The 8,988-nt window shown below is 33.7% G+C and overlaps 1 long non-coding RNA gene across 2 annotated transcripts; it reads right to left on the reverse strand.

The window, feature by feature from the left end:
- Window positions 1-3,683: 3,683 nt before the first annotated feature.
- LOC139983621 (uncharacterized) lies at window positions 3,684-8,988 on the reverse strand. Of its 2 annotated transcripts, XR_011798774.1 has the most exons (5): window positions 8,864-8,988; window positions 7,818-7,979; window positions 4,605-4,688; window positions 4,324-4,411; window positions 3,684-3,873 (listed from the first exon to the last, which is right to left on the reverse strand). It is a non-coding gene; the product is annotated as an uncharacterized lncRNA (long non-coding RNA). The 2 variants fall into 2 exon arrangements; XR_011798773.1 differs by having other exon boundaries at window positions 3,684-4,411.

Genomic DNA, 8,988 nt, shown 5'->3' on the forward strand with positions numbered 1-8,988 from the left:
AAATCAACCTTGGTCATCTTCTTTCACCAACTGTTTCTCTGTTGCAGAAGTCATGTTTTTCTTACACCTATAAAATAAGAAAAAAAAAGAAATGGTGTTTCTTTTTGGTATCAAACAGACATACATTTTACAAACATACATCAAAGAAACATTCATCAGAACAAAGAAACATACATCAAACAAATAAACATCCAAAAATATATACATCAAACAAATATACATCAAACAAAAATACAAACAACGAACAAAAAAACATGGAACATACACCCCCTTTATTGTTTTCCTTCACAATCAACCTTGATCATCGTCTTTCACCAACTGTTTCTCTGTTGCAGTAGCCATCTTTGTCTTACACCTTCTATAAAGTAAGAAAAGTGAAAAAAAAAAAGAAATCATGTTTTGATTTGGTATCAAACAGACATACATTGTACAAACATACATCAAAGAAACATTCATCATAACAAAGAAACATACATCAAACAAATAAACATCCAAAAAATATACATCATACAAATATACATCAAACAAAAATACAAACAACAAACGAACAAACTTGGAACATACACCACCTTTATTGTTTTCCTTCACAATCACCCTTGGTCATCGTCTTTCACCAACTGTTTCTCTGTTGCAGTAGTCATGTTTTTCTTACACCTATAAAATAAGAAAAACAAAAGAAATGGTGTTTCTTTTTGGTATCAAACAGACATACATTTTACAAACATACATCAAAGAAACATTCACCATAACAAAGAAACATACATCAAACAAATAAACATCAAAAAAATATACATCAAACAAATATACCTCAAACAAAAATACAAACAACGAACAAACAAACATGGACCATACACCACCTTTATTGTTTTCCTTCACAATCAACCTTGGTCATCTTCTTTCACCAACTGTTTCTCTGTTGCAGTAGCCATCTTTGTCTTACACCTTCTATAAAGTAAGAAAAGTGAAAAAAAAAAGAAATCATGTTTTGATTTGGTATCAAACAGACATACATTGTACAAACATACATCAAAGAAACATTTATCATAACAAAGAAACATACATCAAACAAATAAACATCCAAAAAATATACATCATACAAATATACATCAAACAAAAATACAAACAACGAACAAAAAAACATGGAACATGCACCACCTTTATTGTTTTCCTTCACAATCAACCTTGGTCATCGTCTTTCACCAACTGTTTCTCTGTTGCAGTAGCCATCTTTGTCTTACACCTTCTATAAAGTAAGAAAAGTGAAAAAAAAAAAGAAATCATGTTTTGATTTGGTATCAAACAGACATACATTGTACAAACATACATCAAAGAAACATTCATCATAACAAAGAAACATACATCAAACAAATAAACATCCAAAAAATATACATCATACAAATATACATCAAACAAAAATACAAACAACAAACGAACAAACTTGGAACATACACCACCTTTATTGTTTTCCTTCACAATCACCCTTGGTCATCGTCTTTCACCAACTGTTTCTCTGTTGCAGTAGTCATGTTTTTCTTACACCTATAAAATAAGAAAAACAAAAGAAATGGTGTTTCTTTTTGGTATCAAACAGACATACATTTTACAAACATACATCAAAGAAACATTCACCATAACAAAGAAACATACATCAAACAAATAAACATCAAAAAAATATACATCAAACAAATATACCTCAAACAAAAATACAAACAACGAACAAACAAACATGGACCATACACCACCTTTATTGTTTTCCTTCACAATCAACCTTGGTCATCTTCTTTCACCAACTGTTTCTCTGTTGCAGTAGCCATCTTTGTCTTACACCTTCTATAAAGTAAGAAAAGTGAAAAAAAAAAGAAATCATGTTTTGATTTGGTATCAAACAGACATACATTGTACAAACATACATCAAAGAAACATTTATCATAACAAAGAAACATACATCAAACAAATAAACATCCAAAAAATATACATCATACAAATATACATCAAACAAAAATACAAACAACGAACAAAAAAACATGGAACATGCACCACCTTTATTGTTTTCCTTCACAATCAACCTTGGTCATCGTCTTTCACCAACTGTTTCTCTGTTGCAGTAGCCATCTTTGTCTTACACCTTCTATAAAGTAAGAAAAGTGAAAAAAAAAAGAAATCATGTTTTGACTTGGTATCAAACAGACATACATTGTACAAACATACATCAAAGAAACATTCATCATAACAAAGAAACATACATCAAACAAATAAACATCCAAAAATATATACATCAAACAAATATACATCAAACAAAAATACAAACAACGAACAAAAAAACATGGAACATACACCCACTTTATTGTTTTCCTTCACAATCAACCTTGATCATCGTCTTTCACCAACTGTTTCTCTGTTGCAGTAGCCATCTTTGTCTTACACCTTCTATAAAGTAAGAAAAGTGAAAAAAAAAAAGAAATCATGTTTTGATTTGGTATCAAACAGACATACATTGTACAAACATACATCAAAGAAACATTTATCATAACAAAGAAACATACATCAAACAAATAAACATTCAAAAAATATACATCATACAAATATACATCAAACAAAAATACAAACAACGAACAAAAAAACATGGAACATGCACCACCTTTATTGTTTTCCTTCACAATCAACCTTGGTCATCGTCTTTCACCAACTGTTTCTCTGTTGCAGTAGTCATGTTTTTCTTACACCTATTAAATAAGAAAAAAAAGAAATGGTGTTTCTTTTTGGTATCAAACAGACATACATTTTACAAACATACATCAAAGAAACATTCACCATAACAAAGAAACATACATCAAACAAATAAACATCAAAAAAATATACATCAAAGAAATATACCTCAAACAAAAATACAAACAACGAACAAACAAACATGGAACATACACCACCTTTATTGTTTTCCTTCACAATCAACCTTGGTCATCGTCTTTCACCAACTGTTTCTCTGTTGCAGTAGCCATCTTTGTCTTACACCTTCTATAAAGTAAGAAAAGTGAAAAAAAAAAGGAATCATGTTTTGATTTGGTATCAAACAGACATACATTGTACAAACATACATCAAAGAAACATTCATCATAACAAAGAAACATACATCAAACAAATAAACATCCCAAAAATATACATCAAACAAAAATACATCAAACAAAAATACAAACAACGAACAAACAAACATGGAACATACACCACCTTTATTGTTTTCCTTCAAAATCAACCTTGGTCATCTTCTTTCACCAACTGTTTCTCTGTTGCGGTAGCCATCTTTGTCTTACACCTTCTATAAAGTAAGAAAAGTGAAAAAAGAAAGAAATCGTGTTTCTTTTTGGTATCAAACAGACATACATTGTACAAACATACATCAAAGAAACATTCCTCATAACAAAGAAACATATATCAAACAAATAAACATCCCAAAAATATACATCAAACAAAAATACAAACAACGAACAAACAAACATGAAACATACACCACCTTTATTGTTTTCCTTCACAATCAACCTTGGTCATCATCTTTCACCAACTGTTTCTCTGTTGCAGTAGCCATCTTTGTCTTACACCTTCTATAAAATAAGAAAAGTGAAAAAAGAAAGAAATCGTGTTTCTTTTTGGTATCAAACAGACATACATTGTACAAACATACATCAAAGAAACATTCCTCATAACAAAGAAACATATATCAAACAAATAAACATCCCAAAAATATACATCAAACAAAAATACAAACAACGAACAAACAAACATGAAACATACACCACCTTTATTGTTTTCCTTCACAATCAACCTTGGTCACCGTCTTTCACCAACTGTTTCTTTGTTGCAGTTGCCATCTTTGTCTTACACCTATAAAATAAGAAAAAAAAAGAAATCATGTTTCGATTTGGTATCAAACAGACATACATTTTACAAACATACATCAAAGAAACATTCACCATAACAAAGAAACATACATCAAACAAATAAACATCCAAAAAATATACATCAAACAAATATCATGTTTCGATTTGGTATCAAACAGACATACATTTTACAAACATACATCAAAGAAACATTCATCATAACAAAGAAACATACATCAAACAAATAAACATCCAAAAAATATACATCAAACAAATATCATGTTTCGATTTGGTATCAAACAGACATACATTTTACAAACATACATCAAAGAAACATTCATCATAACAAAGAAACATACATCAAACAAATAAACATCCAAAAAATATACATCAAACAAATATACATCAAACAAAAATACAAACAACGAACAAACAAATATGGAACATACACCACCTTTATTGTTTTCCTTCAAATTCAACCTTTGTCATCGTCTTTCACCGACTGTTTCTTTGTTGTAGTAGTCATCTTTTTCTTACACCTTCTATAAACGAGAAAAAAGGAAAGAGATGTTTGGATTTGGTGTCAAACAGACAAACATCGTTCAAACAAGATCGAAAAATCATAAAAAACACATAAAAAAACATACATGAAACAAAAAATACATCAACAAAAGTACATTAATCAAAACTACAAACAACGAACAAACAAATATCAAACATGGAATATACACCAACTTTATTGTTTTCCTTCACAATCAACCTTTGTCATCGTCCTTCACTAACAACACCGTTGTTTTAGTAGATTTATTTGTCTTACACCTATTATAAGAAGAAAAAAAGAAGGTTGTTGGATTTGGTATGACACAATTTAAAAAAAGAAAACATCGAACAAGCAAACATAAAACAAACATGAAACAAACAGACATGGAACACAACCTTTATTGTTGTTCTCCAGCAGGTTGGTATGATCGGTGTAAAGTTACATTTACAGCAATTTAGAAAAGGCTTTAAGTTTAGGCGGAGTTCCTTCAAATAATTTCTCATAAACTTAGCCATTAAGGTGTACAAAGCACCAACTGATATTGCCTGACATCAGCGCTACATTTTGCACTATTTGTTGCCCATGCCAAAAGTATTTGTATAACGAGCTGTACGTGCAGATGGAAATCATGCATACACATTTAATCCTGGCTCATTAATAATAGGAATAAGAGACATGTTTACATTTGCTTGTTTTTAAAAGTGTTGTAGCCTAGCTGGCTACATCTCATCCTAGCCAGAGAAATGGTATCTTCCTTAGGCCTAACGTTCCCAACCGACTTCTGCAAGGAGCTGAAAACAACGCAGGCATATAGCATGTACGATTAAATGGTTTACTACTAGTAGCATGAAGACTGCTTGCCATGGAGGGGTCATTTTGGAGAGTAACTAACTGTATTTTTTCGTGAAATTGGCTCTTGCTGCAGGTTGTCATGGTGAAATCGTGTATTTCTTAGGGGTGTCCGAACTTGGCAATACTGATCATACTAGTTTTCATTCTACGATTAGGCCTAACGAACTGTATGTAATGTTGCTGCTGTATAAAGTCTGACATTAAGTCGAAGTTCCAAGTTGACATGATAAATATCGACCCCTCCCAATAACAAAGTTGGTGTGATTGCCCTCAGAAATGTTTCAAAGGATAATTTCTTATCAATATGGGGAGTTTAAGCTACAGCAGTGCAAAGTTTTGGACGGTATTTATGGTTAAATTAAGTGTAGAAAAAACATATCCCAGCATTTGTGCAAAGCATGCGTTACAAACTGTTACCTCCAATGTGTCCCGGATGTTGAAACACTTTGCACGGGTTATCCGGGTACCCGGGTACCCGCCTGACGCGATACTACCCGGTTCCTATTTTATTACCCGAATCCTAAGCAACGTGTGATTTAAAAAAAAAAGCAAACCGACGGTTAGGCAGATTTCCCATTGACTTAGTGTGGTGTTAGGCTACAATGTAGTCGAAGATAACAGCAATAACGAAGGGGCCCGCTCGACGCGATAATACCCGAATCATACGCAAAGTGTGATTGTTTAAAAAAAAATTGCAAACCGATGGTTAGGCTGATTTCCCATTGACTTAGTGTGTTGTTAGGCTACCATGTGTTCGAAGATAACAGCAATAACGAAAGCTTTCCATAGATATCTTATAACTGCGTCACAATTTCAGCTAATAAACAGATGGCTAGGCTAGACTTCCCCTATTGACTTAATGTGGTGTTAGGCAACCATGTGGTCGAACGTAACAGCAATGACGAAAGTATTCCATGGATGTCTTACAACTGCGTCACAACTCCAGCAAATAAACAGATGGTTAGGCTTAGCTAGATTTCTTATTGACTTAGTGTGGTGTTAGGCTACCATGTGGAAAAAATTATTATTTATTCATTAGTCATTATTTATTCATTCACCCGAATCATACGCAAAATGTGATTGTTTAAAAAAAATTGCAAACCGATGGTTAGGCTGATTTCCCATTGACTTAGTGTGTTGTTAGGCTACCATGTGTTCGAAGATAACAGCAATAACGAAAGCTTTCCATAGATATCTTATAACTGCGTCACAATTTCAGCTAATAAACAGATGGCTAGATTGACTTAGTGTGGTGGTAGGCAACCATGTGGTCGAACGTAACAGTAATAACGAAAGTATTCCATGGATGTCTTACAACTGCGTCACAACTCCAGCAAATAAACAGATGGTTAGGCTTAGCTAGATTTCTTATTGACTTAGTGTGGTGTTAGGCTACCATGTGGAAAAAATTATTATTTATTCAATAATAATAATTATTTAAATATAAATATTTTTTTTTTATATTTATATATAAAAATATTTAATAAACAGATGGCTAGGCTAGACTTCCCCTATTGACTTAGTGTGGTGTTAGGCAACCATGTGGTCGAACGTAACAGCAATAACGAAAGTATTCCATGGATGTCTTACAACTGCGTCACAACTCCAGCAAATAAACAGATGGTTAGGCTTAGCTAGATTTCTCATTGACTTAGTGTGGTGTTAGGCTACCATGTGGAAAAAACTATTATTTATTCATTCGTTTATTTCAAAGAAGGAAAGGCTGACAAGGAATTTTACGCGATGTTTATGGATTATAGACGGGATAACTAAAAAATAGTAATCGCAAGTGGCTTTTTACTAATCGTTTATTCCAAATGCGATCAAATTGCCCGAATCGCGCAATCTCGCGGCTAATGCGAACCCTGGGCCTGCATAATAGAGAGAAGTAGTATTTAAAACTGTTTAAGAGCTAACTTGGATATTTATATGGTTTGATCCAATAGACGTGCACGAGCTAGCATAAGCAGCGGCGGCAGTGCGATGTTAGTAGTAATGCTAATTATAATTAAATAATTAATTTATTAACAAGTTCATGAAAGAAACAGAAGCAAATACAAATTACTGAGGGAGGTTTTATACCTTATCTTACACCTACGTATTTGAACATGAAAACATTGTCAGTAGAGAATATAATGCATTTATTACAGCATCCAATATGTAATTTCTTGAAAATCGTGATACACGAGGGTAAACAAATTTTCCCGGGTACCCGGATACCCGACGGGTAACGGCCCTCGGGTACCCGGTTCCCGATTTTTGGACCCGTGTAAACACTATTGACAGACAGAAACACCTCCCTGATTTTTTTACGTAGTACGGATACTGAATTTGTCAATAAGGAAATTTAATACTAGTTCACTGTTGAGTCGTTAAATAAATGTTAACAACTATTTCTTGAAGAAACACGTGTACAAAAAACAACAGGTTTCTTTTAGTCATTAAGTAAGTTTAAGAAAGTGCTAAGCAGATATTTCCACGCTTGGGTTTGAAGTTATCACTTTGACGTATACATGGCCTACCAATAAATATTTCAATTGGAATATTTTACTCACATTCACACTATATCGGCACACGCAGTCCAAAAGTCAGCACATCAACGTCTTCATGCAAACCACGCTGCTCTGAGTCTGATACAACCTAAATTTTGGCGCCAAATGTTTTCTTCTTTGGTTATTCATCAAAGTCAGTCAACCATAGAGAAGATTGACTGATATCTGTCGTATATGGAACGCCAAAAGAACCACAGTGGCATGAATTACAAACTTGAAATGTATTATTACTAATTTTGACATGTACTCAATTCATGTGTATTCATCTAAATTGTCACGTAAAAATTGACATCTAAATTTGACATCTAAATTGACATTTAAAAATTGACATCTAAATTGACACGTACAAAAAATGACACGTAAAAGTTGACATCTAAATTGTCACGTATTACTACTGATGTTAATACTATGGGGCGCCGTGTGTGACAAAAACTTGACACCGAATAATTGATTACAACTTCCCATATATAAGTTATTCCGTATTGTAACGCCCCTGTACCCCGGCAGAGCGGCAGCGTGGGTTATCAGGCAGCTTGAGGCCAACTGATGTCAGGGCAGGGGAAAGGGGGAGGCGAAGAATAATGCTAGCAGGGCTTATTAAACCAATACACAAATATAGGGAAGAATATAGTTTACGAGAACTGGGTGGGTCTCATTCACCGATTTGATTAATTTACTTGAAAACATACACTTGACAAAAACAAGGCAGTGTCTTTCTGCCGTACTCAAACATGAACGAGCAAAAAATTCAATTGAACTAAATAACTACGTACCAGGGCGTGGGCAGCACGACTCTTAAGAATTACGAGAGTGAATACCCAACACGGGGCGCCAACGGCAGACTGGACAAATACTGCTCAATGTGCCTAGATTAGCTATTACATTACCTCCTGGGAGAACCCTAATTTTACCTTGCCACCGGTGTATATAACATGCAACGAAGCCAACCAGGACGGGAAGTTGTCAGTTATAAAATACAATAGGAAATGGCGCCCGTAGTCAGCCCTCACTCCTGGACCCGCTCCCTAAAATAAATAAAACAACCTTACCTTTAAAATAATACTAAACTGCAATAGCCGTGCTGCTCACTGCTGGTCTCCAGTTCTCTGCCCGAACATCAACGAAATAAAGCAAGTCTTCCAAAACACAAAAAACATAACAAACAACACCGTCT

The sequence above is a fragment of the Apostichopus japonicus genome, chromosome 16, assembly GCF_037975245.1.
Source record: "Apostichopus japonicus isolate 1M-3 chromosome 16, ASM3797524v1, whole genome shotgun sequence".
NCBI lineage: Eukaryota > Metazoa > Echinodermata > Holothuroidea > Aspidochirotida > Stichopodidae > Apostichopus > Apostichopus japonicus.